The sequence below is a fragment of the Felis catus genome, chromosome C1, assembly GCF_018350175.1.
Source record: "Felis catus isolate Fca126 chromosome C1, F.catus_Fca126_mat1.0, whole genome shotgun sequence".
NCBI classification, from domain to species: domain Eukaryota; kingdom Metazoa; phylum Chordata; class Mammalia; order Carnivora; family Felidae; genus Felis; species Felis catus.
In genome coordinates this window covers 28,826,441-28,849,838 of record NC_058375.1, presented here as the reverse complement: position 1 = coordinate 28,849,838, position 23,398 = coordinate 28,826,441, and the positions used below count along the sequence as shown (strand labels likewise).

Below are 23,398 nucleotides of genomic sequence, written 5' to 3'. Positions count from 1 at the left end.
ATGGAAGAGTAAAAGGGGCAGGGGACTGGGAGGTAGGTGAGAGTTGCATCGTTGGGAAGCTATTGGGTAAAGTCCTGAAAGAGGTGAGTTGCATCTGGAGAAAGCGTTCCTGAGAGATGGGGCAGCCCCAGAGCAGGAGTATGTTAGGTATGTTTGAGGTCAGAGCAAGTGGGGGTGGGGAGCAGGAGAGGAAGTGGCCTGGGAGACCATCATAAGGACTTCTGCTTTTACTGAGTGACATGGGGATACATGCAGGATTCTGAGCAGAAAAGTGATAGGATCTGGTTTATGCTTTTATTTTTTTATTACAAAAATTTTAAGTTTATTCATTTTGAAAGAGCATGAACGGGGGTGGGGGGGGGACGGCAGAGAGAGGGAGAGAGAGAGAATCCCAAGCAGACTCCACACTGTCGTGCAGAGCCCGACATAGGGCTCAAACTCACAAAACCATGAGATCATGACCTGAGCCGAAACCGAGAGTCGGACACTTAACTGACTGGGCCACCTAGGCACCCCTATATTTTTTTAAAGTATTTATTACTTTTTTTGGAGAGGCAATTTAAAGACTTTTTTTTCTTTTTTTTTAGAGCAGGCTTAGGTTCACAGCAAAATCGACAGGCAGATACAGAGATTTCTCCTACACCTGTTGCCCCCCTTCATGCACAGCCTCCCCCATTATCAACGCCCCCCCCCCACCAGAGTGGTACATTTGTTACAATTGACGAAGCTCCACTGACACATCATTACCACCCAAAGACCATAAAAACCAGGGTTTACTCTCCGAGTACGTTCTATGGGTTCGGACAAATGTGTAATGACATGTATCCATCATTATACTGTCCTACACAGTATTTCCACCGCCCTAAGAATCCTCTGTGCTCTGTGACTTGTGCTTTAAAAGATTCACTTTGGCTTGTGTGTTGAGAATAAATGGAAGGGTAGGAGGCAGGGACAGAGCAGGGAGATCAGTTAGGCTCTTGCAACAACCCTGGGTCACAGGCACCGTGGTTTACGAAAGCAGCCCAGCCCAGAGCCTGGTCCCTTCTCCAGCCTCCTCAGCACCTCCTTCTGCTCTCCCCCAGTCCTTCTTTGAAGGGAACCACTGCTGATTTGGGGCATTGTTTTAGGTGATCCTGCTGATCAGCTCATTTAATCTTCAAAGGCTAATGAGGAAGGCATTGTTTCACAGACATTTCAAAAGCCCTTGCTATGGATTGAATGGAGCCACCCCTGCCTCCGCCCCCCAAATTCATATGTTGAAGCTCTAAACCCCATGTAGTGATATTTGGAGGTGGGGCCTTTGGGAGGTAATTAGGTTTAGCTGGGGACATGGGGTTGGGGGCCCCATGATGGGATTGGTGCCCTTACAAGAAGAGACACCTGAGGGCTGGCTTCCTTCCCCCTCCCCCATCCCTAGCGCACTAACCAGGAAAGGGGTAGGAGCACACACGCAGTGAGAAGGCAGCCTTCTGCAAGCCAGATGGAGGGCTCTCCCAGGGAACTGAGTTCATCAGCACCTTGATCTTGGACTTCCCAGCCTCCAGAACTGTGAGAAGCAACTGTCTGTTGTTCAAAACACCCCCACCTATGGTATTTTATAGCAGCCAAAGCAGATTAGGCAGCCCATTTTACAGACAAGGAAACTGAAGCTCCATGGTTTAGGTGACCCAGGCACTCAGCTGGGTGTGGCGGGGCATTGAGTCGGGCTGTGGGGGCGGGAGGGAGCAGGGGCTGCAGGGGTCCTCCGTGTGTGTGTGTGTGTGTGTGTGTGTGTGTGTGTGTGTGTCTGGTGGGCTCCTGCCTGGGAAGGGCAGCTTCTCTGTGCAGTTTCCCGGGGGCCTGGCTCCGGCTTTTCCAGGCTCGCAGGGGGTTGCCTGGGGTCCCACCAAGGCCTTGTGGCCTTCCAGGCTTGCTGGGGCTTGAACTATCCAGGCTGGTGCTCCTGGAGGTGGCAGGTGGTGGGGCACCAAATGGGGAGGGGAGGGCACCCAGGGTCTGATCACGACTCCCCGGGGCCTGTTGGCTGCTCACTCTCAGAGAAGGTGAAGAGGGCAGAGTGTTAATGACAGTAATTGCTTTAATTATTTTTTTTTGGTTTGGAGAGTCATAAAATGCAGCAGCTTGCTCAGTGCTAATCATGGTAATTAGCAGGGGCTGGGGCCGCTGCCTGGACCGCAGTTGTTAACCAGGGGGAAGCATCAGCCTGCAGACACGGAGAGAGGAATAAACGATCAGTCCCCCTTTCTCTTCTGCCTCCCCTTCCCTCCCTTCCGGCAGCCTCCTTGGACTTTGAGCTCCTCGTCTGTCCCTGCTTTTGCTTCACTTCCTTCCTCTCCCTCTGCTCTGCCTCCTTCCAAGGAAGGCCTCCTGGAGGCCACCCAGAGACCACAGGGAGGGGTGGTGGCTGTGGCTGGTCTCAGGTTTGGGGGGGGGCGGGTAGCAGCTGTCTGGGGAAAAGGGGAGAGTTCAGCTACAAGCAGGGTTCTGTGCCTGCTCTGGGCACACCCCTGCGTCGTTTCTCCGGGTCTGGGCATCTTCAGATCGTCTGCTTTGGACGAGGCACCTTGACCCTTACAGATGAGCCAGGAGAGAGAGCAGAGCTGCATCCTTGAAGGAAGCCGGGGGAAGCTTCAGGAAGGGAAACGGGGCCACCTCCCTGCTTTCCTTACTCCTAGGCAAGCGTCACAGGCTCAGTTACCACTTCCTGAGCACCTACCATATACTGGAGGTTTAGTTGAGGAATCAGGCTCTGTCTGGGGCATCAGAGTTGCCTACTCTTGGCAAGTCAGGGAAGGCTTCCTGGAGGAGGTGGCAGGGCTGTGGAGGGGGGGGCTGGTGGTGCTTCCACGAGGAAGCAGGGTCTGGCAGAGTGAGGGGTAGTTTCCTGGCTGAGGAGGGGGACTGTGGGAGATACAGTCTGGCATATCGCTCTGAGCTAGAATGTGAGGGACCTCAAAGACCAAAACCATGGAATCTGAGCCTGGCCTGGCCTCTGAGACCCCGTATGCATGGGGCTTGGCAAGGGGTTGGAGTCAGGAAGCTTGTTTTGTGAGGCATAAATGACAACACGTAGGTAAAGCACACGGCCCCCAGCGACAGTGAGTACTCAGTGAGGGATAGCAATGCTGATCCTGGCCATGATGACGAGGTGCCCCGTCTGGGACAGTGTCCCAGGGCCACACAGACACGTTCATGCAGGTACCGAGAGACATGGTCAGACACAGACACGTGAGCTACAATCACACAAAGCACAGAAGCCAATGCACAGTCACCCTCCCCCCCCCACCGCCCCCCCCAGACGCACGCAGACACACGCAATCGTGCACGCTCAGAAACTGACAAAGAGCACCTCCTCGGGCACACGCTCGCGACACCAGACCCACGGATGTGCTTCCTCTTTGAGGGGCTTGCTAAGCCAGAGGGGTGGCCCAACCCTGCGATCTTGTGACTTTGCTTCCTGGGACTGTGGCTGCAGGGCTGGGGATGGGCCAGGGAGCCCCCCCCCCCCCCCCGCCCCGAGCTCTGTCAGAACAGGACCTTGGTGCTGCAGCTGGACGGCCTGAGGAGCTGGCTTTTCGCAGTCAGGGGTAGCACGCAGTGCTAGCACCCGCATAGCACCCAGGCCTGAGCCACTGGTGAGGCGGACACACCTGGTTTGGGGCCGGGAGCCGTTTCACCCAAGCCGAGCTCTTCCCTCCTCTGAGACCAGGGTCTCAGAGTGTCCACACCCCTCCTGCGGGGGCTGAGGCAGAAGGGGCGTGAGCGCAGCGTGGAACGCATCCGCACGTGCGTGCAAAGGGCTGCCGTGGATGACAAGAGCCCTGCAGCAGGAGGGACAGTGGTTAGACCTCCAGGGGCACTTCTGGATTGTGAGGGGGTGTGAGGAATGACAGGAGCGTCGAGGCTCCCCGGGGTTGGCGAGGAAGCTGGGGGTAGGGAGAAGGAGCTGGCCGGCTGTGGGCCAGGCTCTGTGTCAGAGTGCTTACCGGTGTGAGCTCAGTCCTCCCAGCCCCCAACGGAGCAGGTGCTGTCCGCGCCCGGGTTTACAGATGTGGAGCTCAGGACCTTGTGCAGTTCACTTGGTCGAAGGCACCCAGGCAGCCGGGGCTTCGGAGTCCTGCTCCGTCAAAGTCAAAGCCCTCTTCGTGCCAGGCTCTGAGGGGCCATCAGCCTTGAGGACAGTGAGAGTGACTGCTCCCTCCTTGTGCTCCTGTAGCTGGCACAGCTCTGGCAAGTCTGTGCACTAGGCCTGGATAGAAGGAAGGGAAGGAAGGAAGGAAGGAAGAAGAGGAAGGGAGGAAAGGAGGAAGGAAGGACAGGAAGGGAGGGAGGAAGGGAGGGAGGAAGGGAAGAAGGCAGGAGGGAAAGATTAGAGGCAGGGGCTGGTCCAGGGCGTCCACGGGCATCTGGGCACCCCATCCTGCCACCGCACCCTCTCTCCACCTGTTGGGGCTCCTCCGGCTCCCGCCCCCACCCCTGGAGAACTCCAGGCCTCCCACAGCTCAGCTGCCGCCTTGTCCAATTCCATTTCCTTACCAGACAAACGAGTGGCCGGACCTGCCTTCCCGTTCACACCGACAGGCTGGTTGTCAGCTGCGGTGGCATCTGTTCTTGTCAGAAAAATTAAGAAGGAAGCGAAAGCAGCCGCAGCCCTAGAACTGCCGGCTGGAGGGAGGATGTGGGCATGACTTCTCTTGGGTCTTCTCCCAGCTTTCTCTTCCCTTAAGCGAGAAGCGCGAACAGCGTGGCCTCTGGAGCCGCCTCCTGGGCTGCGCCGCTGTGTGTTTGGGCAAAGTTGCTTAGGCCTCTCTGTGCCTCAGTCTTCCCATCTATGAGATGGGGATAATAGCGTTGTGGCGGTTAAACGAATTGACGTATGTAAAGCACTGGGGGCAGAATAGGTACCCGGCACTTGGTGAGTAAGTGTTTCGTTAGCGTTAGTGCTGTTGTCGTTATCTTCCTTGTCCTAGACCTTGCTCCTCTGAGGAGAGGGCTCTGCCCCTCAGCGTGGTGGAACCAGAGCCGGGAACGTGCACCGTGGACCAGGCGGGTTGGAGAAGGCTTCATTCATTGTACTACAACACTTCATTGACCCCAGGCCCCTGGTCCTTGCCCTTGGGGAATCCCCCTTGTCTGGTCGGGGGGAGGCTGACATGTGAACAGAGAACTATTTATAAAGGGTAGGTAGGTATGTAATGTTCAGGAAGAAGAGGAGGAGGCAATTAATGGGTGTGGGGGGCGGTGGAGTGAGGAGGTCAGGGAAGCCTTCCTAGAGGAGGCGGCAGGAGAAGGACGTGCAAGACTAAGAGTTTGCCAGGCAGCCTCGGGGTGGGGGGGGGCGGGGGTCCTTCCAGGGAGACTGGGCAGCCGTTTTCAGGAGTCTGGGCTTTACCCTTAGGGCAGTGGGTGAATCTGGTGTATGGAGTAGGCAGCTGGAGGGAGGCGGCTCAGGCCGCTGCTGGAGGAACGGTGGGCGCGGGCGAGGACTGGAAACGCCTCCTCCCTCATTCATCTCCCAGCTGCCAGGACTACCCCCCCCCCCGCCCCCCCAGGTCAATGGCATTAGTGGCTATCATTGAGTAGATGAACAAAAAAGGACCTTTATGATCACCCAGGTCCGAGATGGCTGGGACTGGAGAGGTGGCTGGCCCTTGGAAGGAAGGGGCAGAGCAGAGGTCTGGGGACGCTTCGGGGTTCCTCTGCAGGACCGCGCGCTCCTGGCTCGCTCCACGCTCCACGCGTCAGCCTGCCCTCAGCCACGGTGGGAATAGGTCCGCCGGCAGCCGGGCTCGGCCGTCTCTGTCCAGCAGGGGGCAGTCGCAGTGCGCGGATGGGCGCGCCCGCCAGTGCGACTCCGCTCTGCACCAGGGACTCCTAGAAGAGAGTCTGGGGGTGGGGGGGTGGGGTGCGTCAGACCCGGGGTGTCAAGGGCTTCCTGAGGGTGGCGAAGGGCGCCCTCAGGATCCCGTGTTGGGGCAGTCCTGCCGGAGAACGAGGATGCTCGCGGGACCCCAGAGGCTAGATCTGCTGCTCCAGTAAAATCTCCAACCCGGGCAGCACGTTGGCATCACCTGGGAGGGTTAAAACCCTACCCGTGCCCAGTGCCCTCCCCTCAGCAATCGGATCAGAGTCTCTGGGGGTGGGGCCCCGGGCATGAGTAATTTAGAAGTCTCTTCCGCGACCCTCGTGCAGTGCTTGTGCCCTGAACTACCCGGAGGCAACTGACGCGCCCCCTTTGCCCCCCTGTGGGGTAGCTCTGAGTCATTTACATCCTGTGACCTTGACTGTCACAGGAGGGAGTCCAGGGGCCCTCCGCTCTTGACAGGACACCTGGAAACTGAAAGAAGGTGGTGAGCAGGGCGCCACCCGCCCAAGGGTGGGGAGTTCAGAGTGCGTTGTTGGGTGTGTGTCCGCGCGCATGCGCAAGCGTCTCGGCGCATGCAGAGGCGTGTTCTCGGCTGAAGGTTCGTGGAAATACGTCTCTCTGGGCGTATGCAGGTCCTTCTGGGCTGTTCTGCCTGCACGCGCCCGTGCACTTTTGCCTCTGTGCTGCAGGTATGTGTCAGTACACATGAGTGTCGCTCTGTGCTTGCAGCTGTGAGCACTAGCGGCTGCTTCGGCGGCTTCGCCGGTGCCTCTGTGTACACGTGTGTCTTTGCACCCACGTGTTTGCCTCTATGTCCTTGTGTCTCTCGCGTGAGGCTGGCTCAGAGCCGGCCTGCGTGTGCTCGTGGTCTTGGCTCTTTAGGAACCAATAACGGATTTAAAGCTCTTCTGTTTGAAGGTGTTTTTCCTCCTTCTCTCCTTGCAGCCTGATCGGTATGCTGTTCCCGGGCAGCCTCCCCAAAGACCGCACACGGGCGGGTTCTGTGTGGACAGAGTCAAGTGCGGGCTTAGAAAAATCCACCACGGCCTCTTCAGGCACAATGTGTTCAGTCGGCCTGCAGGTGGGCAGCTGTTCTCGCTGGCAGCCGGTGGCAGGCCCCGCGTACCCCCTGGGCATGCCGGGCCCACCGCCCCACCCCTAGGGCACCACCTAGGCACATCCCTCCCTCCTGCAGAGCCTTCAGTGACCCCTCACTGCCTACAGGATAAAGTCCAAGCTCCTGGCCCCGCATCCCAGGCCTCTGACTACTGACCTTTACCTCACCGCCCTCACCGCCCCCATGGCACCATGCTCAGGGCCACCTGGCACCGTTTTCTTGGACACCGGGGTGGTATTAAGCCTCCAGCTGCCCCCTCTGCTGGGCCTCTTACCCTTCTGAGCTGGTAAGGCCCAGCTCATCGCTCCCCTCCCTGGAAGCCTTCTCTGCCTTTCCCACGAGGAATGGATAGCTCTTCCCTCAGTGCTAAGCTTCAAACCACCATCGAAGCTTCTGCTCCGCATAGTATTGGTCAGCTGGGGTGTGTGTCCCCACCAAACTGCGGCCTCCTCTGGGGCTATCTCACTGGTGCCCCGGGGCCAGCCTGGTACCTCTGGGCTGGACTCCAACGTCTGGGAGAGTCACCCTGAGCAGAATCCCAGCGCCCACCCGTATTCCCGTGCACTGACGGTCAGAGGTAGTGACGTTTTCTCTCTTTTCCCTCCATTGTGGCAGGCGGCTGGCCTGAGCTTCCGTGCTCCAGGGAGGGTGGCGGGCCGGGTAGGAAGAGAGATGTGCAAGACACTTCTCTGCTGGGGTTTTGTCTGCCAAAAGCTGGAGCCTCTCCAGAGGATTAAGCTGGGTGTCTTGGGAAGGGCAGGGAGAGGGTATTGAAGAAAGAGAGAGAGAGAGATGAATTCGTCCTGACTAGAGGGAGAATCTTTATGGATTCAAGAGATTGGGACACAAGGGAATTCTGGGATCGCCCGGGCAGAGGGGACTCTTGTCTGTTCCCTGGCTTGGGGGAGGCAGGATGCCCAGGGGACTGTGTGGTTCCCAGCTTTTGCCGAGTGTGCTGGCGGTGCTGAAGGGGTCCGAGGGGCCAGGATAGTCGTGTCTCCACAGCATCACTGTTGAATGGTGGCCACGCTGAGAGGGGCCTCCCTAGGGCCTTGGCATTACACTGCCAATTCTTAGACCCTGGGGTGTGAATGGTGCTAAGAAAAGGAAGGAGTGGGAAGCCTGGGTGGCTCAGTCAGTTAAGCCTCTGACTCTTGATTTTGGCTCAGGTCATGATCTCATGGTTTTGTGGGATCAAGCCCCACTTTGGGCTTTGCGCTGACAGTGCGTGGCCTGCTTGGGATTCTCTGTCTCTCTCTCTGCCCCTCCCCCACTTGCTCTCTCTTTCTCCCTCCCTCTCTCTCTCTCTCAAAAATAAATAAATCAACTTAAAAAAAAAGAGACTAGTGTCTTTCCTTTGAGGACAACATTAAATGAGATAATCCGAGGATTAGTCAACTCTTAAAAGATTCTACAAAATACCATTCCAAGGACTCCGCGAGTAATAACGCATTTAACCCTCCTAACAGCCCTGTGTGTTAGATACTATTATAATTCTCATTTGATAGAAGAGGAAACTTAGGGATTGAGTTGCTCAAGGTCTTTTAAAAAAATTTTTTTAAAAATGTTTGTTTTTGAAGGAGAGACAAAGCGCGAGTTGGGGGCGGGGGGCAGAGAGCGAGGGAGACACAGAATTCGAAGCAGACTCCAGGCTCTGAGCCATCAGCACAGAGCCCGACGCGGGGCTCGAACTTATGAACTGTGAGATCATGACCTGAGCTGAAGTCGGGACTTAACCGACTGGAGTTGCTCAAGGTCTTAAACAGATACAGGTGATCTGGCCTCTGAACCCGGATCTTAACTGCTGCCCCCCTCTGCAGCAGGAAGCCAGGTCCTCAGGACATGGGAAGAGTGCAGTAAATGTCGGCACCTCACGCGGAAAACATCTACTTTCGGCAGCACTTGCCTAGGAAGCGTCACAGCGGATGGCTGCTGTCACCATGTGACCCACAATGGACCCTTACTGGACCCAGCTGGAGATTTTCTGGTCTGTGAGCAAGTCCTTGGTGGAGTACCAGTTTTCTTTTTTTTTTTTTTAATTTTTTTTTTTAACGTTTATTTATTTTTGAGACAGAGAGAGACAGAGCATGAACGGGGGAGGGGCAGAGAGAGGGAGACACAGAATCGGAAGCAGGCTCCAGGCTCTGAGCCATCAGCCCAGAGCCGGACGCAGGGCTCGAACTCATGGACCGTGAGATCGTGACCTGAGCTGAAGTCGGATGCTTAACCGACTGAGCCACTCAGGCGCCCCTCCACCAGTTTTCATCCTCACGTAACAGAACCGCTATCAGCTGCCTGTCCCTTTTCTGGCATAAAAACCCCAGGATTAGGGCGCCTGGGTGGCTCAGTCGGTTAAGCGGGGGAAGCGGTTAGGTGACAGACTTTGGCTCAGGTCATGATCTCATGGTTGGTAACTTCACGAGCCCTACATCCGGCTCACTGCTGTCGGCGCAGGGCCCCTTTCCAATCCTCTGTCCCCCTCTCTCTGCCCCTCCTCTGCTTGCGCTCTCTCAAAACTAAATAAACATTAAAAAAAAAAAGAAAGAAAAAGAAAACCCTGGATTTTTTCTCTTTAGCAAACTGCTCAGTGAATATCTCCACTGGTGTATGGACCCTGTGTAGCTCACTAAAGCACTCAGGTTCGGTTTTGTTTATTTTTTATTATTCAATTTAACTCTGCTGCTTTTTGTGTTCCTCCTTGACAGTTCTCAATAAATGTTACCTATGATATAGGCACCTCGGTCTGCATATTCAAGTGTGCAAGAAATACCACATTTTATTCCCTTAAAAATTTTTTTTAGTGTTTATTTATTTTTGAGAGAGAGAAAGAACATGAGCAGGGGAGGGGGAGAGAGAGAGGGAGACACAGAATCCGAAGCAGGCTCCAGGCTCTGAGCTGTCAGCACAGAACCTGATGCGGGGCTTGAACTCAGGAGCTATGAGATCATGACCTGAGCTGAAGTCGGACGCTTAACTAACTGAGCTACCCAGGGACCCCATGTTTTATCCCTTTTTAAGCTAAGTTTGCTGTCTAACATCGAGCCCCCGCTGTTGTCCTCTGGGGATCTGGGAAATTCAGCTTCAGCCACTTTTGGGGGGAAGCCAGGTGTGCATGGGCACCTGAGGCAGGTGCATGTGGGGGTTCCTGAACCCAAAGTGTTGGGAAGCTGCAGATCAAGCAGGGGCGGATAGGGGAGCAGCATGGGGGCCCATTAATGAGGGTGGCCCACTGAGAGGGCCGGGTAGACAGGAAGCAGTGAAGAGGAAGGCACCTGTCCTGCCTGCTAATGTGTGGCCTGGTGTTTCTCCCTGGGGACGTGTCCCCATCAGAAGCATCCTGCCCTCTGACCTCCCAGAGCACTCCCTTCGGGCTCTGCGGGGACACTGCCCACAGCCTGTCTTGGGCTGTGGCGTGGACTCTATTTGACTCCATGCAGTTTGAGTCTATTCAATTCAACGTGGCTGGACTCTGTGCCAGGGGCTGAAGGTGAAAGAATGAGTCCATGAGACTTGACTCTGCAAGCAGTTTAGTGGGGCCACGACAGGTGGATGCAGGTGAAGGCACATGCTACCCTGATAGTAGGGGACGGACGGGAGCATCAGGGAAGGGTTTCTGACCCAGGCCAGCGAAGCCTCCCCGGAGAGGTGTGGTAGTCACAGCCGAAACCGATGGGGGGAAAGGGGAGAAGGCAGGCGAACATAAATCTGAGCGAGGGTGCCTGTGGAGGAGACGGGAGGGGACTTCTCTGGGGGCACAGAGACATATGAAGGACCTGGGGAATGGTAAGACTGGAGGCCAGGGTGATGGGCTGGCGCTGGGTCATGCAGGGCTCTGGAGGCCTTTGGACTTCACCTGTAGGTCACATAGAGCCGTTAAAGGACAGTGACATGGTTATACGTCAGCCTTAAAAGAACATCTGGGGCGGTGCCCGGGTGGCTCAGTCGGTTGAGCATCCGTCCGACTCTGGATTTTGGCTCTGGTCATGATCTCATGGTTCGTGTGTTCAAGCTCCACGTCAGGCTCGGCACTGGCAGGGTGGAGTGGAGCCTGCTTGGGATTCTCTCTCTCTCTCTCTCTCTCTCTCTCTCTCTCTCTCTGTCCCTCTCCAGCTCATGCTCTCTGTCTCTCAACGTAAAAAAAAAAAAAAAAAAAAATGTCCAGTCTGGGGTGGGGAGGGTGGGTTTGAAGGCGTGCTGATAAATGTTTACCAATTAGCTCACTGGAAAAACGCCCTTTTGCCAATTTCTGTGGGGTAAATACTCCCACCGTGACTGGTTTCACGCTGCCGATGTGATGTCACACACTGGAATGCACCCACTGCAGCGAGTGAACAAGCCAGCTCCTCTCATTTCCCTCTATCTCCCCCTATCCTCCCTTCCCTGCCTTCACCCAGTACCCCCCCCTCACCCCGCCCCTCCTCCGGGCACAGCCCTGCACAGAGTTGGCACCAAGGCCCAGAAATACTCTGGAGGGATAAGCAAGGCAGAAGAACCCTCAGGAGCGTCCCACCCCATTTTCCGGAGGAATCCTTAAGAACCACCACTAGGGAGGAAGTCAGAGGCAGGAAAGGGTGCCCCATGTGATCAGATTTCAGGGCTGAGGACGGGAGGAGAGCACACTGGGATGGGAGGCTGATGAGCTGATGATAATAATTATGACAATTATGCAAAATACACAAATAATAATTACAGAAAATCATGATTATTATTTGTGGGTGTGAGATGTCTCCAGCTTTTTGGAACTGCACAGAAACATCAGATGCCCCTTTTCTCGTGGGTGTGTGAGTGTCACAGCCAGGCTCCGGGCTGTGTGGCGGGAGCTGGGGTTTACACCCCTCTCCAGACAGCTGTCTTCTGCCCCAGGATCTTGGTGGGATCCAGCCTTCCTCACCTAGTGCCAGGCCCTCAAGGTCAGGAAAAGCAGCCCCTCACCCCTTCTGGTTCCCATCTCAGAACCTTAGCAAGAACACAGTCATGGGTTGGGGGTGAACCAGGAGAGGGCAATTGCTAACCTAGGGGTGGAATTCAAAGGCTCCGGGGCCATGTCTCTCCTATGAACTGATTTCCTGGTTCATGGCGGATTGGATACCAGACTCAAATGGGGTCAATCGGATTCTCTATTCTGGAAATTTAGCCCTGGGACTGGGAGAAGGCAGAGTTGGGATCTCCAACCGGGAAGCTGGGAGTGGTCATATCCAGGGACCAAGCGGACTGCAAAGAAAGGACTGGTTCCCCGTGCCCTTCTGCACCCCACTTCCTGTCCTCGCCCAGGAAATTCCCTGCATCTTTGTATTTTATTTATATTTTTCATTCAAATTTTAGTTCACAGACAGGGCAATGTTGGTTTCAGCGCATCCCTGGAATAAAAGCCAGCCCCAACCCTGCCGGCTTGAGGGGCTTTCTGTTACTTGCAGCCAAGAATCTAAGCAGGGCTGTACTGCGAAGAGCTGTGAATGTTTTGGTTTTCTGGATCGGCGGTCCACTCAAGCTAGCTCACCCGAGGCCCTACTGGCATCGTAAGGGCCCTCTTATGGGGATCCAATAAGAGGTGCTGTCACAGGGCTGGGAAGCCAAGGCTGATTGGGTTTGAGATGGCACCAGGACTGCTGCAGCTGGAAGAAGTCCATTAACTGTTAACATGACCCAGGTCCAGCTTCTTCTGCATTTTCTGTCCTCTTTTTCCTTCTAGTACAAACTCCTGAGAGAAGAAAGCTGGTTGGCTCAGCGGATGCCCATGGTCTCCGGGTAGAACTATTTGTGTCAGGCCATGTGATAGGCTATCACGTAGCCTATGGCCGGGCTGCTTTTGTGTCTGGTGCTTATCTGCGGTCCAATCAGATGTCAGCTCTGAAGCTTTGGGCAGGGAAGATTCTAAGGGAAGCTGGGTTCGCGGTGGCGAAGTTGTCCTGTGCGAGTGCGAGGCTTGGTACTTAATTCGGTAGGCGGTGGCGAGCCCTGGGAGATGCTTGAGGATGCGATTGGGTCAAAGCTGGGATCTGGGACGATAAATCTGGCCACAGGCAAGAGGATGATTGGAGGCCGAGAGGGGAGGCAGGGAGACCAGGCAATTGCTCCTGCCTTAGCCCAGAGAGGGCTGGTGGTGAGCTGGCCTGGACTAGGGTGGGCGGCTGAAGAGGCTAGGGTGCCAGGTTTGTTTTTAAAATTTTTTTTGAGAGGGGGAGGGGCATGCACACACGTGCACGCGCACACATACAGAATTCAAAGCGGGCTCTGCTGTCGGCACAGAGCCTGACACGGGGCTCGAACCCACGACCTGTGAGGTCGTGACCTGAGCTGAAGTCGGACGCTTAACCGACTGAGCCACCCAGGTGCCCCATAGGGTGCCGAGTTTAAGAAGGCGCTCACTCCGAGGGTCCGCACTTACAGGGACCTGTGCGTGCCTCCTTCAATTTGCCTCACTCACCTCATCTGAGTCCTGGCTGGGGGTGGGGCCGGGGGTGGGGGGGGAGGAGAAGGCAGCCGAATTTATGACTCTGTAAGTGATGGGTTGCAGGTGGTGGGGGAGTGGGTGGATGCGGAGGCTTCTGGCATGATGGCCCAGAGCAGGGAGAGGCCAGGCCTGGAGTTGGGGAAGCAGGAGGAGAGGAGGGAGGGGCAGGTTTATGGAGGGGGCTGGTAAGCTCACTCTGGGGTATGCCTAGTTTCAGGGGCCTGCAGGACACTGAGGGCGAGATTTCTAGGAGACAGACATGGGTCTGAAGCATGGAGGGAAGTCAGAGGGGGAGAGATGACCTTGATACAGTCAAGCACAGAGTTGGTCATGGGGCACCACGAGCACCAGCACAGTGCCTCCCACGGAGCACGGACTCAGAAATGTTTGGTAAGCAATGCTTGAAGCCTAGGGGCGGACCCGGTCCCCCCAGGGGGTGTTGCAGGGAGGCATGGGTCTCTAGTGGTGAAATTTCAGACATCTCCCAGTATTCTCTGGGCCACGGATGGGGGGAGATTCTTTTGGGGCCCTTTAGATGACCCTGTGCCCATATTCTTGTGTCTGCCTTGTCCTCAAGGATGCCTGGTTGAAGGGTCGAGTCCAACGATCACGGGACCTCCTCCTCCTCCTCTGACTGTCAGGGTCCCTGCTCTCCTAAGAAGTGGCTTCTGGATAACCACTCAGAGATCATGCCTGGTTATTAGTGGAACCGAGAGCGTAAATCTCCATACCCGAATGGAGTCTGAAAGATGACCTCACAGTCACAGATTCACTTGGCTATTTCCTCATGAAGGAGAATGGGCAGGGTTCATTCAGGTCCGCCTTTTACAGGTGAAGCCGCTGAGGGTTGGGGAGGTAAAGTGACTAGCCGAGAGCCACCCAGCTGGGCAGGGAAGGCTGGGTTGGAATTCAGATCTACCTAAAAAAAAATGCAGTTGGGGCGCCTGGGTGGCTCAGTCTGTCAAGCATTGGACTTCAGCTCAGGTCATGATCTCACGGTTCGTAGGATCGAGCCCTGCGTCGGTCTCTGCTCTGGCAGTGCGGAGCCTGCTTGGGATCCTCTCTCTCCCCCACCTCTCCCTGCCCCTCCCCGGATCTCTCTCTCAAAATAAACTTTTAGGAAAAAAAAAATACAATCTCCCGAACCCAGAGGTCATCATGTACTCTAGGCTTTCCTTAGATATATGATAATAAGGTGACATCAGAGTTATATAAATGGCTGATATTTATTAAGAACTTATGTGCTGGATACTGTATTTTCTATTTAAACCTCACAACAACTTTATGAGGTAGGTAGTATCATTTGTCTATTGGCAAGAGTGAGAAAGACCGTGAACATCCAGTGCTGGCCGTGGTGTGGGAAGAGGGTTCTGGTGTACATCACCCCCGAGCGAGAATTGCTACAAATGTTAAGGAACAAAATCAGCAGTAGCAATTAAAATTTAAAATACATTCACCCTCTGATTCACAAGTCCCTCTTTTGGGAATCCGCCCTGTGGGAGTAACAGCCTCAGAACATAGAGATACATGTACAAAGACATAAATTCCAGCACGGTTTGTAGTGATGGATTGAAACCATTGAATACCCATCGAGAGGGAAGTGGTTAACTGGAGCCTGGCTCAGCTCCTCGGTGGCCACAGCGGACAGGGAGGAGGGGAGCTCTGTCTACACATGCTGACCTAGAGGGTTGTCCAAGTTGTCCTGAGTGAACAAAACAAGTGTGGAGTCATGTGAATCCTATTAAAAAATTTTTTTTAATGTTTATTTTTGAGAGACATAGAGCATGAGCAGGGGAGGAGAGAGAAAGAGGGAGACACAGAATCTGAAGCAGGATCCAGGCTCTGAACTGTCAGCACAGAGCCTGACACGGGGCTCAAACTCACGAACCATGAAATCATGACTTGAACCGAAGTCGGATGCTTAACCGACTGAACCACCCAGGCGCCCCAAATCCTATTTTATTTAATTAAACACATAAGTGGACTGGGTACTAAGGAGGACACTTGTGATGAGCGCTGGGTGTTAAATGTCAGTGGTGAGTCACTGAATTCTACTCCCGAAACCAATACTACATTATATGTAAACTAACTAGAATTTAAATAAAAACTTGAAGCAAAACAAAACAAAGGAAAAAAAACCCCACAAAACACATAAGTAGAAAGGAATAAAAAGGAAAACATAAAAGGTCACACATGTGATTTGCGTGTTTCTATGGGCCTAGAAAATTCTATGAAAGAATATGCACCCTCTGTTGTGACCTCAGGGAAGGAGATTGAAGGCAGGGAGGGGGAGAAATGAACTTTTATACCCTTCTGTGTTACACAGTTGTTGCCTGTGAGAGTCCTGTCACTGGTGGCTTCATAGAGGTGATGACGTTTGAGGTGAGTATTTTATTTTATTTTTTTAAAGTTTATCTATTTTGAGAGACTGAGACAGAGGGAGTGCGGGGTAGGGACAGAGAGAGAGGGAGAGAGCCGTTTGCCCCCTCTTGCTCTCTCTTAAATTCCCTGTGCCTCCCCCCACAGGCATCTGCAGGGAGAGGGCCACAGCTGCGTGAGGGTCTTACAGTTGGCTGGACGTGCCACGATCCTCCTCAGTCCCTCTGGTGTGTCCCTGATCCGGGCGATTCAGGCAAGGCCACAGCCTGTGATGGCAGACCAACTCGGATTCCAAGTCCGGCTTTTCCACTTACTGGCTGTGTGACCTCAGGCAAGTGGCTTAGCGTCTCTGAGCTGCGGCTTCTTCCTCTGTACGGCGTGCATACCGATCCTTCTCTCACAGGGCTGTCGTGAAGATTCAGCGAGGCAGTGTTTACAGCTAGAATTTTCTTCCCACCTTGTTCAGGAGGGGTTTCTGGCACAGGCTGTGAACCTCTGCTGTCTCTTTTGTTTTGAGGGGCTTCCTTCTCGCCTACGCCTGGAACTTGAATTGCGGATCCTCTGCCGCTCGTGTCCGGTTCTCTGCGGGTTACGGGGCCCCACTTGCCCTCTCTCTCTCCCCTAAACCCGAAGACGCAAGTGAAGGGAAGCGAGTGCAGACCGCAGAGTCCACCTGGGAGAGGAGGGCTGTGGGGTCGGTGTGGCCGTGGCCGGCTCCCTGGGATGGTTGGGAGAGGCGGCTGCAGGTGGCTTGGGGGGCAGACTGCAGAGGCTGTGAAGCTCCCCCCTGCCCCCCGCCCAGCACCCGCCGGAGTCCCTCCCGGGCTCCGCGTGTCTGTGTGGGAGACTCTGGGAGGGGCCCGTTAGCCGTGACGGAAACAGCGCTGAGTTATTAATGCTGTTTGCAGTTGTGAGCTCCACTAGGACCATAATCGTGTGCGTCGTAATAATGTGTGTAATGAGAGCTCTAGCAATGAATTAATAGGTCAGTGGTGATTTGGGTGACCATGCTTAAGTGAGCGACAGCGCGATTCTGTGTTAGCAGACCGGACTCGGCCTGGCATCGAGTCGGCTGTGTGAGGGCAGGAGAGGGTCCTGGCCCAAGAGGCGGCCCTGGAGTGGGGAGCCCTGGATGCGTGTCTCCGCTCAGTATCTTCAGGGCCGTGTGGTTTGGTGCCGTCACGTGGCCTCTCCGAGCCTCAGCTTTCTCGTCTATAAACTGGAGATGATAATTATCTAGTCCTCCAGAGCTGTGAGGATGAAGCGAGATAATGCACCCGAGGGAGGCGACACCTGTCTGGCTTCCTCTCCCCAGCTGTGTGGGGCGCGCTTCTGCTTCCAGCCATGCCACGCGCGCCCCTGCTGGACGCCCTTCGCCCTGGCTGTTGCCTCGGCTGTGGCTCGCTCCCTTCCCAGGTATTCGAACGGCTGGCTCGCCTCTCTTTCCGGCAGGTCTCTGCTCAAATGTCGCCTCCTCAGCGAGGCCTTTGCTGATGCCCTCACCTGAAACAGCACCCTCCCCGCCCTGTGTCTGCTTTATTTTTATTCGCAGGTCCTGACATTTTATATATGTAGCAGTTTATCCCGTTATCATCTGTCTCTTCCTCTAGACTCGCAGTGTCACAAGCACAGGGACCCGTGTTTGTTCAGTGTGGACTCGCCAGTGCCCCGAATAGCACCAGCTTATAGGAGGCATGCGGGAAGTGTTGAATGCGTAAACGAAGGAATAGTCGCTGTGACGGGTACAGGGTACTGTGCACTCGGTAAATGGCAAGCGGGTTCAAACTGTGTGAGCAAATGAACAGGCACCGATGTAGCAGAGAAACTTTGTGGTGGAGCTTCCCTCTCCAAGGGCTGCCTTATCATAGGAAATGTCTGAGCATCCGGTTTTCTTTCTTTTTTTTTTTTTTTAATTTTTTTTTCAACGTTTTTATTTATTTTTGGGACAGAGAGAGACAGAGCATGAGTGGGGGAGGGGCAGAGAGAGAGGGAGACACAGAATCGGAAACCGGCTCCAGGCTCCGAGCCATCAGCCCAGAGCCTGACGTGGGGCTCGAACTCACGGACCGCGAGATCGTGACCTGGCTGAAGTCGGACGCTTAACCGACTGCGCCACCCAGGCGCCCCTGAGCATCCGGTTTTCTGCCTGAGTCCCCTCCTGTGCCACCTCCCCTGTCCCCGAGAGGGAGAACCACAAAGCGGGTAGTGACCTTGGACAAGGCTTCCAACCACACTGCTGAGAGCGATACGCCAGACCCGGAGTGTTGTGCGTCAGTGAGGACAAGGATTGAGGTTTCTGTGCTAAGCAGTCATGAGCAGGGGTCTTAGAGATCCTTGGGGCGGACTCCTGGATTCCATCTAGAACGTCTCTAAAAGCGTCGTGTGCTCACGAGTGTGTTGTGCAGTGTGTGCTTCTGTGTGACTGTGACAAATCATTGTGAGTATGCCGGTGTGTGTGTGAATCTGGATCCCATGTGGGCTTACTTTTATGTGTTGAGTGTATAATTTTTAAATTTATCATTTATTTTTGTGCAAAAGAGTGTGAGCAGGGGAGGGGCAGAGAGAGAGGGGAGGGGGAGAATCTCAAGCAGGCTCCGCACTGTCAGCACAGTACCCGAGGTGGGGCTCAAACTCACAAAACCATGAGATCATGACCTGAGCCGAAACCAAGATTCGGACGCTTAACCGACTGAGCCACCCGGGCTCCCCGTTGGGTGTATAATCACCGCGTGTGAGCTGCACACGCGTGTGCTGGTTGCAGACGTGTGTGGTGGGGATGCCAGAGGGTGACATGTGTCAGTGTGTGTGTGTGAGTTTGCCGTGTTCCTTTGCTTGAGGGGTGTGTGTGAGTGAGGGGCTTTAAATGTGTTTTGTGTGTATATTCTAGTCCCCAGGACGTGCACGCATGGGTCGTGGGCGGCCGGTCATCGCATGAGGGTGTGGTGATGAACTAATCAAGGGTGTCTGTGGCCTGGTGCAGTTTGTACAGCGTCCCCCTTGAGACTTTTGCTGCCGAAGACACCAGTTGTGTCATTTTGCTTGTGTTTGCGTGACAAGATATCCCGACACGGAGCCATGGAGAGAGACGTGGGTCTCTTGGGAAGATTTCTGCTGATTGCCGCTGTTTCGGTAGAAACACAATTATTTCATAAGGCCGGCTGACAGTGTTGGAAATAGCCGAGTGCAGAGCTGGAGCGACAGGGACCACATCCTATTTGATACTAATTGGTTTGATGATGATAATTGTTGCATTGCAGACGGTGTGACTATCTCCTAATTTAATATAATCAATAAGGTAACAACGGCTCAATGCAAATGAGCTGCTGGGAATCGTGGGGCCATTTGTAAGTCGTGTTCTTAATGCATTTTCCTAATTAGCTGTAGCAGGGCTCTCCTGCCCCGGAGTGTGGGAGAAGTGATCGTTGTGATGCCATACTTCCCCCAGACCTTCGCTTTCAGAGAGGCTCAGGAGCGGCTTATCCTGAGGCTCCCAGGAACCGCAAACACTTTCTGGGCATCAGCTGACATGGAGACGGTGTGTGTGTGTGTGGGGGGGGGGTGACGGTTCAACAGGACACCTGTCCTCCGATTCACGACACCCCCAGCTGGAGCCTCTGCAGTTTCACTGTCTCTTCGGTCTGATGGGGAGCTAGCTGATGGGGAGGTGCTCCAGGGCAGGGACTGGGCTCCTCCTATCAGACTGTCTCTCCATCATGCAGAGACCTGACTCTCTCTCCCTGAGTCTAGGCTCCCAATGCTGTTGCTGGGGTTTTATGCATTCCACCAGGGCCTTGCCAAGGTATGGGGGTGGGGAGGGGGCTCTCTTGCACCAAGTTAGCGTCCCCCTCCAGAGCAGAGCTCCGATTCTGCTCTCAGCCTGGTGCCTGCTCAGGCTCCTGGTTCAGACCCTGGCTGTGTGTACATGTGCGGTGTGCCACGGACGGTGAGGCAGGAATGCAGCCTGCCACAGGGCGTGGCTTACTCTAGTGCTTTGGGAGAGACTCTGGATCCAGACCGCTGGGTTCAGTCCTGAGCACCACCACTCTACAGCCGTGTGACCTTGGACAAGTCACTTGAGCTCTGTGCCTCGGCTTCCTCATTCTATAAATGAAGGAAGTAATGGTCCCTACTCGTAAGTCTCTAGTGAGATTTAAGTGGCTCGATATTTTAAGTCATTTTAATATGTGTTAGAATAAAATGAATGTTTCGCGGTCTCATTCGCCACATTCCGGTGTTCACTAGCCACATGCGGCTCGTGGCTGGAGTATTGGACGGAGCAGACGTCACGTGTCATTTCCGTACCGTTTCCATCAGCACAAAAAGCTCTGCGGGCCAGTGCTGCTGCAGACCTCTGACCCAAGGAGCTGAGCAGCTCCCGGGAACCCACCCGTACCCACACCTTGGTATGGGCGCACGCGGGTGTCTCCCCATTCTAGCTCAGTGCGTTGCGCAAACGTCTCTCCTGCCGGCCAAAAGAATCCAGCTCTGTGCCACCTCTTGTCACGGCCCCTGCACCTGACACCCAGGCCCAGGAGCCCCGGTGGTGGCAGCACCAGATGGCCTGGGAGTTACTAATGAGAGGCTGTGTGTATGTGTGCATGTGTGTCCATGCACGCGTGCCTTGGGGTCAGTACTGTGATCATCATTTTGGAGCCTTCTTTGGGGAAGTAACAAATGGCAGCCCGACCCAGGAGTCTTCCAGTGGAGGCCCCTTCATAAATCAGTGTGAAAGGCTCCTAGCTCCCTGCTGAGTTGACCCATGGCCCCACAACCAAGTGACCCAGGGCTGTGGGATTGCTATGGCTTCACCTCCCCCCATCCGTGTCCCTGCTCTCTGGACCTCGTGGACGGTGTGGAGCAGCCCCCGTCTTGGCTTGTGTAACCAGTGGTCTGATCTGAAAGGACGCCTGGCCGGCTCGGTCAGAAGAGTGTGTGACTCTTGATCTTGGGGTTGTGAGTTCGAGCCCCATGTTGGGTGTAGAGATTACTTAGATAAATATTTTTTTTAAAAAATGAAAGGAATCACCTGTTCTCTTTAGGCCTCGATTTTCTCATCTGTAGTTGGAGGAAGAGAGGGAACGTTACCCAGCCTCAAAGCCCCTTAGAAAGGTAATATTTGAAATTTACAATCAGTTTCACCTTCTAGCCCAGAGGAGAGACCACAGGACTGTGGGTCCAGGATAATGGGAACACTGGAATCACCTTGTTACACATGCAGATTTCTGGGCCCCTTAGAGATCTGCTGCTCCAGGGTCTCTGCGATGATGACTTTGCATTTCCCTAGTAATTAATTCCTAAGCACCATAATGTTTGAAAACTTTTGGCCTAAGGGCACACGCTGTGTCTCCAGTGCCCCTGCCTGTGGAGAGGAGGTGGCTGGGGTACTGGGTATAGGGAGGGGGTTGAGTGAAGAGGCTGGTTCCTGGGCCCTAGTCCAAAGCCAAGTTCCAGACAGTTTGGCAAACTGGGAGTGAGATCTGGCTCGGAACAGAAGCTCAGACTAGAGATCTGATAAGAGAGGCAGGTGACATCAGCAGCCTTCCTTTGAGGTGGTGGTGGGGGGGGGGGGTGGTGCTTTTCTGGGTTTCTGGAAACAAGATCTGGTCCTGTTGGAAGGGCCGGTAGTAACTAGGCCAGAGGGATGCGGTTCCAGTGGTGGTTAAAATGTACAGGCTTTGGAGCCACACGGAACTGGGTTCAGATCCTGACTTGGCGGCCCCTGCACCACATGACCTTAGGCAATGAGTTTAACCTCATCTGTAGAAAGGCGACAGTACCATCTGCCTCAAGGGGATTAAGTAAGACAGCGTGTGTGAGAGCCCCTGCACGTAGAAATACCTACGCCCTCTCCTTTCCCAGCCAGCTTCCAGAATCCTCCTCGACCAGGCTCAGAGTAATGTGGAGGCTGAGCTAGGGTTTGGGTAGGAATGACAGGAACCACCCCTTGCACCGTGTTCTGTCATTTCCCACACTTTCATGGCCATGATCCCATCACGGCCTTGTGGCAACCCTGACGGGAGAATGGAGGTTTGGAGAAATTTGGCAACTTGCTCCAGGTCATGTGCTGGGAACAGGAAAGGGGAGGGGTAGACACGCGTCCTGACTGTGACCCTTCTGTGCCGCGTTTCGCCACCTGATAGCTGCTGGTGACAAAGTGTTTCTGAACTTCCTAAAGGCAGTGTATTTGTGGGGCCAAGCAGGGTGGGGTGGCGCCCCAGGGAGCCTGCTGGGGAATTTCCACTTGGGCCAGGCGCCTGCGTAGCCGGCTGATGTGTGGGAGAATAGGTTTCTGTCGTCAGCAAAGCCTTGCTCTGCCCTCAGTTTGGGGCACTCGGGGAGGACTGTGGGGGAGGGGGGGCGTTCTCCTGCCTCTGATCTCGCAGCCTCGTTTTCTGGGTGCTGGGCCAAGTCCCAGTGCCTCTCCCTGTGACGTATTTAGCACTCACAGCTCTGTTTTCAGGAATTGAGCGGAGAGCGAGGCTGCCAGGGTGTGAAAGGACTGGGTGCACGGACCGCAGATACAGGCAGCAGCTAACGTAAGTGGCTGCACGGTTCTGGGCAGAGGAGTCAGCCCAGGCATGAAGTGGGGCAGGCCGGCGGGGGGGGAGTCACGGGCAGGCACGAAGCAGAGCTGGGCAGGCATCTGGCTCTGGCGTTGGCTGAGGTCAGACAGGACACGGTGTTGGCTGACCGCCTCAGGCAGAGGCCTCCAGAACAGTGGACAGCTCCATAGGCATTCTGGTGTTGGAGCCTCTGCAGACTTTTATCCCCGGACTCACTTCCTCCCCCACAGCTCTCTGCTTGTTAAAGGGGCCTTTGCAAACCGCCTCCTTAGCTTGGTCTCCGAGAAGGCCTCCAACGGCAATCTGGCTTGTTTTCAGAGGGATGCCTGTGATTTTGACCTGTCTGCGGGGGGAGGCGGGTTTCTGAAGGGGTTCACGTCCTTCAGGGCTGCACTTTATTGGTGGGTGATCCTTGTCGTCCTCTGGGGTCCGCACATGCTTAGTCTAGTGCCCAAGCCTGACCAGACACTCCCTGCGCTCCGAGTTAGAAGGACTCTGACTGTCAGCCAGTCACGATGCCCACCCCCTCAGGAGTCCCCGATGCCCGGTACCCAACACTTCTCTCCACCTCCTCGTTTTCCTCTCCTTTTGCCTGTGACCGCTGGAGTGAATCGGGGCTGAAGATCAGAAGTCGAGAAGCTGTTCCCACTAATGAGCTCTCCAGGGCCGCAGGCAGCCCCTCCCCTTGCCCCGCCCTGCCCTGTTCACTTATTTATGATAGATCCTGGAGGAAGAAGGACCAATCAGCGTTTGGAGGGAAGAAGGGCAGGAGAGCATGACTCAGAGAATTTGCATGTGGGCAAAGCAAGGCGCATTAAACTTTATAATTTCTCTCCGTGTAGTATCCTCTAGTCCAAATCCCTCTCGTCGCAGAGGAGATGTCTGAGGCCCCGAGGCTTGAAGTGGCTTCCCAAATCCCCGTGGCCAGTGAGGACCACACCAAGAGCTGCAATCTGGGTCTTTTGATCCGCAGTCCAGCCCGATTTCCACCCTAGGACTTCTTCGGGTGCATTTATTTTGAA

General features: G+C 54.8%; 2 long non-coding RNA genes across 3 annotated transcripts; one reads left to right on the top strand and one right to left on the bottom strand.

Moving 5' to 3' along the window:
* Window positions 1-2,059: 2,059 nt before the first annotated feature.
* On the bottom strand, window positions 2,060-4,751 carry LOC109503090. 2 transcript variants are annotated; one of them, XR_006584167.1, is made up of 3 exons: window positions 4,537-4,751; window positions 3,651-4,249; window positions 2,060-2,203 (listed from the first exon to the last, which is right to left on the bottom strand). It is a non-coding gene; the product is annotated as an uncharacterized LOC109503090 (long non-coding RNA). The 2 variants fall into 2 exon arrangements; XR_002161986.3 differs by having other exon boundaries at window positions 3,987-4,249.
* Window positions 4,752-12,740: 7,989 nt separating this feature from the next.
* Window positions 12,741-16,143, top strand: LOC109502239. Its single transcript, XR_002160712.3, has 4 exons — window positions 12,741-12,921; window positions 13,646-13,824; window positions 15,761-15,816; window positions 15,961-16,143. It is a non-coding gene; the product is annotated as an uncharacterized LOC109502239 (long non-coding RNA).
* The last annotated feature ends 7,255 nt before the right edge of the window (window positions 16,144-23,398 follow it).